The following is a 6,772-nucleotide window of genomic DNA, read 5'->3' as shown; positions in this document are numbered from 1 at the left end:
ACCCTCCCTCTTGAGCCTCTCTCCCTCCTCCCATCTCACCCCCTAGGTCATCTCAGAGTGCCAGACTGGGCTCCCTGTGTTATATACCAGCTTTGCCCAGCTATCGTATTTTACACATGACAGTGTATATGTCAATGCTATTTCTCAATTCATTCTTCCCTCTCCTTCCCCCACCCTTTTTGGGTTTTATACCACATGTATTTTTTAACTTCCTGATTAAAAAGATACTCAGCCTGTGTTTGTTTAAATACATTCTTTGTGTTGGTGGCTCAGAGGTAAAGCGTCTGCCTGCAATGCAGGAGACCTGGGTTTGATCCCTGGATTGGGAAGATCCCCTGGAGAAGGAAATGGCAACTCACTCCGGTACTCTTGCCTGGAAAATCCCATGGACGGAGAAGCCTGGTAGGCTACAGTCCATGGGGTGGCAAAGAGTCGGACGTGACTGAGCGACTTCACTTTCACTTTGCGTTGCCAAATAATTTCCCATGCAGGACCTCATCTTCCCCCACAGTGTTCCTTGGGCTGCAGGGATTGTCAGCCCATATTTCAGATGGAAACACTGAGAAGCCCAGAGGTTGCTTTGTTCAGTGACTAGTGGTTGGTGCAGGTGGGAATGGGGCAGCTGGTTCTCAGATGAGGAGGTCCCATCCTGGACAGTGAAGGTGGTTGGAGGGGCACCCAGGATAAAACCACCAGCCCCTCGACTCACGAGGATGGGGGTGCCCTCCTGGGCATTAGGCATGGCCAGATGGGCTGTCCTCAGTGGCATCACAGTGCCCCCTGGGAGAGTGGGGCATGCACTCAGGGCCACGCAGCCATACTGTACCCTGCTGCACAGCTGGTTAAGTATTCTTCAGGAAGGATACTGCACCACCATCATGACTAACAGCCGGGACACTGCAACCCTATTACAAAGGCTTGCGGTAAAGGGAAGCGGTACAGGGCGAGAGCATCTCGTCATGATTGGAAAGAAGGTAAGGGAGTGAGTGTTAAGAGAGGGAAGGCCAGGGAGTTCCCTGGTGCCCTAGTGGTTAGGATTCTGGGCTTTGCTGCTGTGGCTCAGGTTCCATCCCTGGTCAGGGAGTTGTCATCCCACAGGCTTCGCAGTGTGCCTAGCACCTAGATGCGGTAATTCTTTTTCTGCATGCACGCACTGTGGTGGTGAGGTCCTGACACTCCAAACATTAAGTCTATTAAGACAATGACCCTCAGCAGTGGGCTCCCGATGGAAAAGCAGCGGGGTCCCAAGGGTGCTTGGGCTTCACGACAAAGCTGCCTCCCCGGCCCGGCAGCTCAGAGTAGGTGTGGGGACGGGTCAGGGCGGACATGGGCCTCTCCGAGGAAAGGCAGACGGGGTGAGCTCCGGGTTTCTTCAGCGGCTCTCCCCGCTTCCTCAAGGGCTGGCCCCTAGGCCCCGCGGCAGACGTAATGTCTACAACTTCCGGTGCCAGGGTCCTCGTGGTTGGGGCCGCCTTGCCCACAGCCCGCCTCCTGACCTCCGGATTGGTCAGAAGGTGCCCTGCCTGCTTCGGTTGGGCTATCCATGAAGCCACGCTTCTTTGCCAGTCATGATTGGTCCCTATGGGCACATGACCAGCAGTCGCTTTGCCAACGTTGATTGGTCCAAGCAGGGCACATGTCCCCGCGGTCTTTTTTTTTTTAAAACCATCTTGATTGGTCCACATGGGCCACGTGGCCCGCGGTCCCTTTGCCTGTCGTGATTGGTTCCTGTGGGGCATGTGGCCCGAGGGCCCACTGTCCTCTGCGCGCTGCCCCGGCGTTGGCTCATGGCTGGAGAGCCGGACCGTGAGCCGGTTCCGCGGGTCTGGGCTGCAGTTCAGCTGGCTCCGCTGAGGCCCAGGGCCGTGGGCACAGGCGTCCTTGGCTGGAGGTGGCTTCCGACGCCGGCCAAGCCCCAGGCGGCAGGGGTGCGGGCCGCTGCCAAGATGGCTTGCGAGGTCCCTCGACACCCGGCCTGGCCCCTGTGGGCCCTCTGCGCCGCGTTTTCCAACGCAGAGGTGGGCAGCAGCTCCCAGGGTTGCCTGGGGGGCGCACAGAGAGGGTGCAGGCCTCGCTCCCCGCCCGCCGCCGCCTCTGTGGTCCGCCTCTCTGCAAGTGGACGGATGGCAGGACGGGCGCCTTCTTCCGGACGCTGGGAACTGAGGGAAGTCCTCCTCCATGACAGGTGCGAAGCTCTGGACGAAGGAGGTGCCTGCTTTCCTGGAGGTGGCAGAGCCGCAGGCGGTTATGCCAAGAGCCACAGATAGGTGGATGGGCCGAGGGGAGGCTTCCAAGGACTTTTCCAGACCAGGGGACAAGAAGGGTGTGGGTTGGGGAGGCAGGGCTGAGGAGTCCCTAGAGGCTCTAGGGGACGTCTCCGTCTTTCCCAGGTCCTTGAGGGGTCGCAAAGAGTCCGACACGACTGAGCAACTGAACTGAGGACCAGACGGCAGCTTCTCTGGCATGCAGGGTGGCTGCCTCTGTGGTGGGCCCTGAGACTCAGGAAGAAGGAGGGGCCACCTCTGTAGATGCTGCGTTTGCCCGGGCAACAGCAGCGCTTGAGATAGGCAAAGCTCCTGTCCTCCTCGTGGGAGGGGCTGCAGATTGGCAACAAGTGGTTAATAAGCCCACCTGAGGCAGTCTGAAGTGTTACCAAAGAAAACGGGGAGGGGGGACCGTGTGATCAGGGTGATTCTACTCTCAACCTGGTGGTCCAGGCTGTGCAAAGATAGGGGAAGAACACCTTCCAGGTCCAGCGGGTACGGAGGAGGCCCTAAGGTTGGAATGTGGCCGGGAGCAACGTGAGCAAGAAGGAACAGCTGGGAGAGATGGGCAGGGTCCGGTCACTCGGGCAGCTGTAGGCAGAGCTGGGATGGGTGTGGCCGTTTCTGTGTGGCCTCGGTGAGTACACCGTGGCCTGCACTCTGTGCTAGGTCCTGTCTTCTCCTCTTAAGGCCTCCTTCTCTCCCGCCACGAAGAGCCATGCTCTCTACGCTCCCTTCTGGTTGCTGCCAGAAAAAGCCGGTCACTGGTGCCTGTGGGGAGAGGGAGGCTTTCCTGGTGCGCTGGTGGGGTGCTAAAGGTTTCAGGCCGGGCGGTTTTCCCCAAGGCCTTGATGTCTTTATCAGGGCCTTTGTAGTCACATATATAAACTCTCGCTGGAAAATGGAGTCTTTATTTTTAGCTTGCCCAGATGGCAGGCGCCAAGGCCAGGGGGAGGCAGCTGCTGCTCCCTGCCTTTGGTTTCATGTGAAGCTTCAAAGCTGTGGGGCCTGTTAGACTCCTTTTCAAACTCATTCTGTGGATTTGTGACTCCTTATCTCATCTTTCATTCAGCTGGCTTTCCTTTCTGCCAGTGAGGAGGTCGTGATGGGGGAGGAAGGGGCTGCCCCAGTTCTCACTGCAGGAAGAGGCTGCAAGTGGGGGGAAGAAGACACACTGGGTGGGGGTCAGATGCTGATCAGCCAGGAACGTGCAGCTGCAGAAGGTGGCGTGGACTGACTTGGGCCGCAGAGGAGAGCGCTGGGAAGAGCTGTGGTAGCTCAGGCCGGGGGCCGGAGAGATTCATGGGAGGATGGCCAGGCCACTCCCTGGGTAGGACTCAGTCTCCAGCTGCTGGACTCCACGGGACATGGCCTCTGCTTTCTCTGGGCTTCTGTTTCCTGCTGGGTAAAGGAGATAACCAGCTTCTCCGTACTCACCTTGTGCGATTCTGGTGTGAGTTAAACCAGGTGTTACCCATCTCTAAGCCAGGGGTCATTTTATGAATATCAGGTCTTTGTGAAAACCTGGGATCCTGAGGTCCAGGCTTCCCTGATTCTAGCTGAGGGAATGAGGGAGCCAGATTCCCTTTGAGTTAAATGGCCCTTTGTCGTGACCCCAAGCAATTCAGCTGGGAGGAGCCCCCACTTTGCCCAGCCCCCTGGGCCTCTGGCCCTGCATAGAGGCGTTTGGGGGGGGGCAGAGTGATGTGTTCTTGTCAGGGGTGGCTCCTGGCACCAGCAGTGCTTCTTGGGTTCTTTCCTACGACTGGCCTTGGCTGAGGAAGCTCTAGCGCACCTCCTGTGCTCGCTGTGGACCTTGCTGAGACTTGGTCTCCTCATCTGTGGAATGGGGCTGTTGGTTCCTGTCTCAGCGCCGTGAGACACTTGGTCCATGCAGCGCTCTGAGTGGTGCCTGGCGCAGAGAGATTGACTGTTGATTCCAGGCGGCTGTGCTACACTACCTCTCAGGACTGTGCCTGGGAATCACTGATTTCTGCCTTGTACTGTGGTCTCTTTCCCGGAGCTTCCAGGACTGTGTTCCCCTCCTGCTCTCTTGAGTTCTGGGGTTTGAAGAACACATTTAATTCTATTTAAGGCCCTTGGCACGGAAACTCTTTGAGTGGGCAGTGGCAGGAGGACTTGAGGTGTCAGGGCGTCGGGACAGGTTGCAGACCGCTAGGTGCAGGCGAGGGTTCAGATGTCCTCCGCTCTGTCTTGCTCACCTGGCCGTTTCCCGGGGTCCACCTCACATAGGGCCCACTAGGGCCGGCCGGCCGGCCTGCCTCCCCTGCCCGGCGGCCATGGTCACTGGCTCGCCCCCTTGGTGCTTGGACTCGTACACACCTCCAGCAGAGGCCGCAGTGCTGTGGGCGGTATCGCCACCTAAGAAACCCGGCCGTCACTCCCCAGCCACTCCCTTGAGATTCTCGGATGTGGGCTACATCTGTGGGTTGAAATGAGAAATCTGCGTATCTGGTGGCCCTTGGCCTGGTGATAGTAGCACTGCTGATGATCTTATCAGGTGAAAAAGCCCAGACACGTGGCAGGAGAACCCAGAGACGTGCTGTGGACGCAGCACGCGGCATCTGCCTTGCCTCTGGGAGGGTCTGGTCTGCTTGCCGAGGGTCCCTGAAGATGGGGCTGCTGCCGCTCTGACCTGGTGGAAGCGCCCCGCGGACTTCCAGTCTTGCTGGGGTTAGTCTAGTCCCAGGCAGGGCGGCAGTTCCTGACACGCTTTCTACGCCTCAGACCCATCTTCCAAGATGACCGAGGCTGTGCAGGGGAGCTTGTTTTAACGGAGTACGTGGAGACCATGGCCTTGAGAATAGTCTGATGACTCCTCACACTTTTAAAAAAACAGACCGTGTGTTGCCATGCCTGTAGCTTACAAAAAATGGAAGTAGTTCTGTGATGAGTGGCTTCAATCATTAAAAACACGCATTTTTATTTTTAACAAAATGTGGAGATGCTGGCTAGGTGGGGACTGGATAAGCATTTCCAACAAGGACCACCAGGGGGTGGCAACACAGGGAAGTAGGCCTGAAAGACGTCGTTGTCTTTTCCTGGCAAATTCTCAGCCATGTTTTGTATTTTTAACTAAATGAATATACTGAAAGTAGTATCGCAGAGAGGACTTTTAATGGAAAATTAATTGATAACACAGTCTTATTTCAATTTCTGTTTATTTTTAACTTAAATGACTGTGCATATTCCACAGTCTTATGATGAGAAAGGCTCCAGAATCATGTCCAGGTCTTCTCAACATTTCATTTCTTGGGTCGTTTTTTCACTTTTCGTTGTGCATCGATAGGGGCTTCTCAGTTCAGAAACCAAGGCACTATAACTATTTTATCAGCTACATTAAAATACATTGAAGGTGTATTTACCCTCTCATTAAATATACAGCATTTGAATACAATATGGTTTTATGCAGATCAGGTTCAAAACACCCAAGGCACACACTTTACTTGTTTTCCTCTTTTTTGTTTCTGTATTTATTTGAAGGCTTATAGTAAAATTTCAGAATTGCTATAAACAAAGAGTTCCAGAGGAGAAGCAATGGACAGTGATTGTTGTGATTTTAAACATAACACGGTAAAGACTGAGCTGCAGAAACATGTTACAGGAACAGCAAAGGAACAAAAGCGCTGGTACAGCGTGGATTGAACCGGAAGTGATCGGATCTGCTGAAGTCGGAGAAAGCCGGTCTGCAGTCCCCACTTGCCCACAAAGCAGGGGAGGCCCATCTGCACGCGGCTGCCTGGACCCCTGGCCGCTGTGGGACTGACACCTTGTTGCGTGTGTACACGGATCACTACAAACACATGAGACGTCCCAGTGTACTGGTTATTAAAATGCCTCAGGTAAAGTACAAGTAAACGGAAGGAGTCTTCCAGTATCTATTTTTTCCTTAACAAGACAGACAGATACATTTATCTGGAAGAAGCCATTGGACAGTGGGGCTGGGGGCGGTGAAGATCTGGAAGGAACCTTTGGATGGTGTAGCAGGTGGACCTCGGGGAGCGTAAACTACAGATGTGAGGCTGAGAATTTGTCATGAACATAGAAACAGTGGCTGCTGTTCAAGGGGAGAATGTGCCAAAGTAGAAGAAACTGCTCCGGAACTAAAGACCGTGAGTTTTCACTGATGAGGCCCAAGAAGAGGTTCAATATTTAAGTTTAAAATACGCTTCCCTACGGTGGAAGGAATAGCCCAGGTCTTCTTGGCTCAGTTCTTTGCCAGAAGACACATTCTCTTGCCCCAAGCCTTAGTGCACACTTGTTCATGAAAACATGGCTGGCTCTGCGTTAGCCAGAGAGGCTGCCCAGTCTGTGTGCCTGGCAGGTGTGCGGGATCCTCCACTCTGAGGAGCACGGTCTGCACCTGGCTCACCCACCACGCCCTTCTGCTTCCGTCCCAGACAGAGGAGAGCCCGGCCTCAGCGCCCTCACAGATGTCCGTGGTGCTGTCCTCACAGTTCTAAAATAATGCTCGTTTCCACCTGTAC

The 6,772-nt window shown here is 54.9% G+C and overlaps 1 long non-coding RNA gene across 1 annotated transcript; it reads left to right on the top strand.

Annotated features, from left to right (window-relative positions):
- Window positions 1-1,756: 1,756 nt before the first annotated feature.
- On the top strand, window positions 1,757-6,148 carry LOC145523471 (uncharacterized). The gene is made up of 2 exons (XR_014066592.1): window positions 1,757-2,185; window positions 5,769-6,148. It is a non-coding gene; the product is annotated as an uncharacterized LOC145523471 (long non-coding RNA).
- The last annotated feature ends 624 nt before the right edge of the window (window positions 6,149-6,772 follow it).

This window comes from Giraffa tippelskirchi, chromosome 10 (assembly GCF_054371585.1).
Source record: "Giraffa tippelskirchi isolate mGirTip1 chromosome 10, T2T-mGirTip1v1.2.pri, whole genome shotgun sequence".
Taxonomy (NCBI): Eukaryota; Metazoa; Chordata; class Mammalia; order Artiodactyla; family Giraffidae; genus Giraffa; species Giraffa tippelskirchi.
The sequence above is the reverse complement of the archived record's forward strand: the minus strand, read 5'-3'. Positions and strand labels throughout refer to the sequence as shown.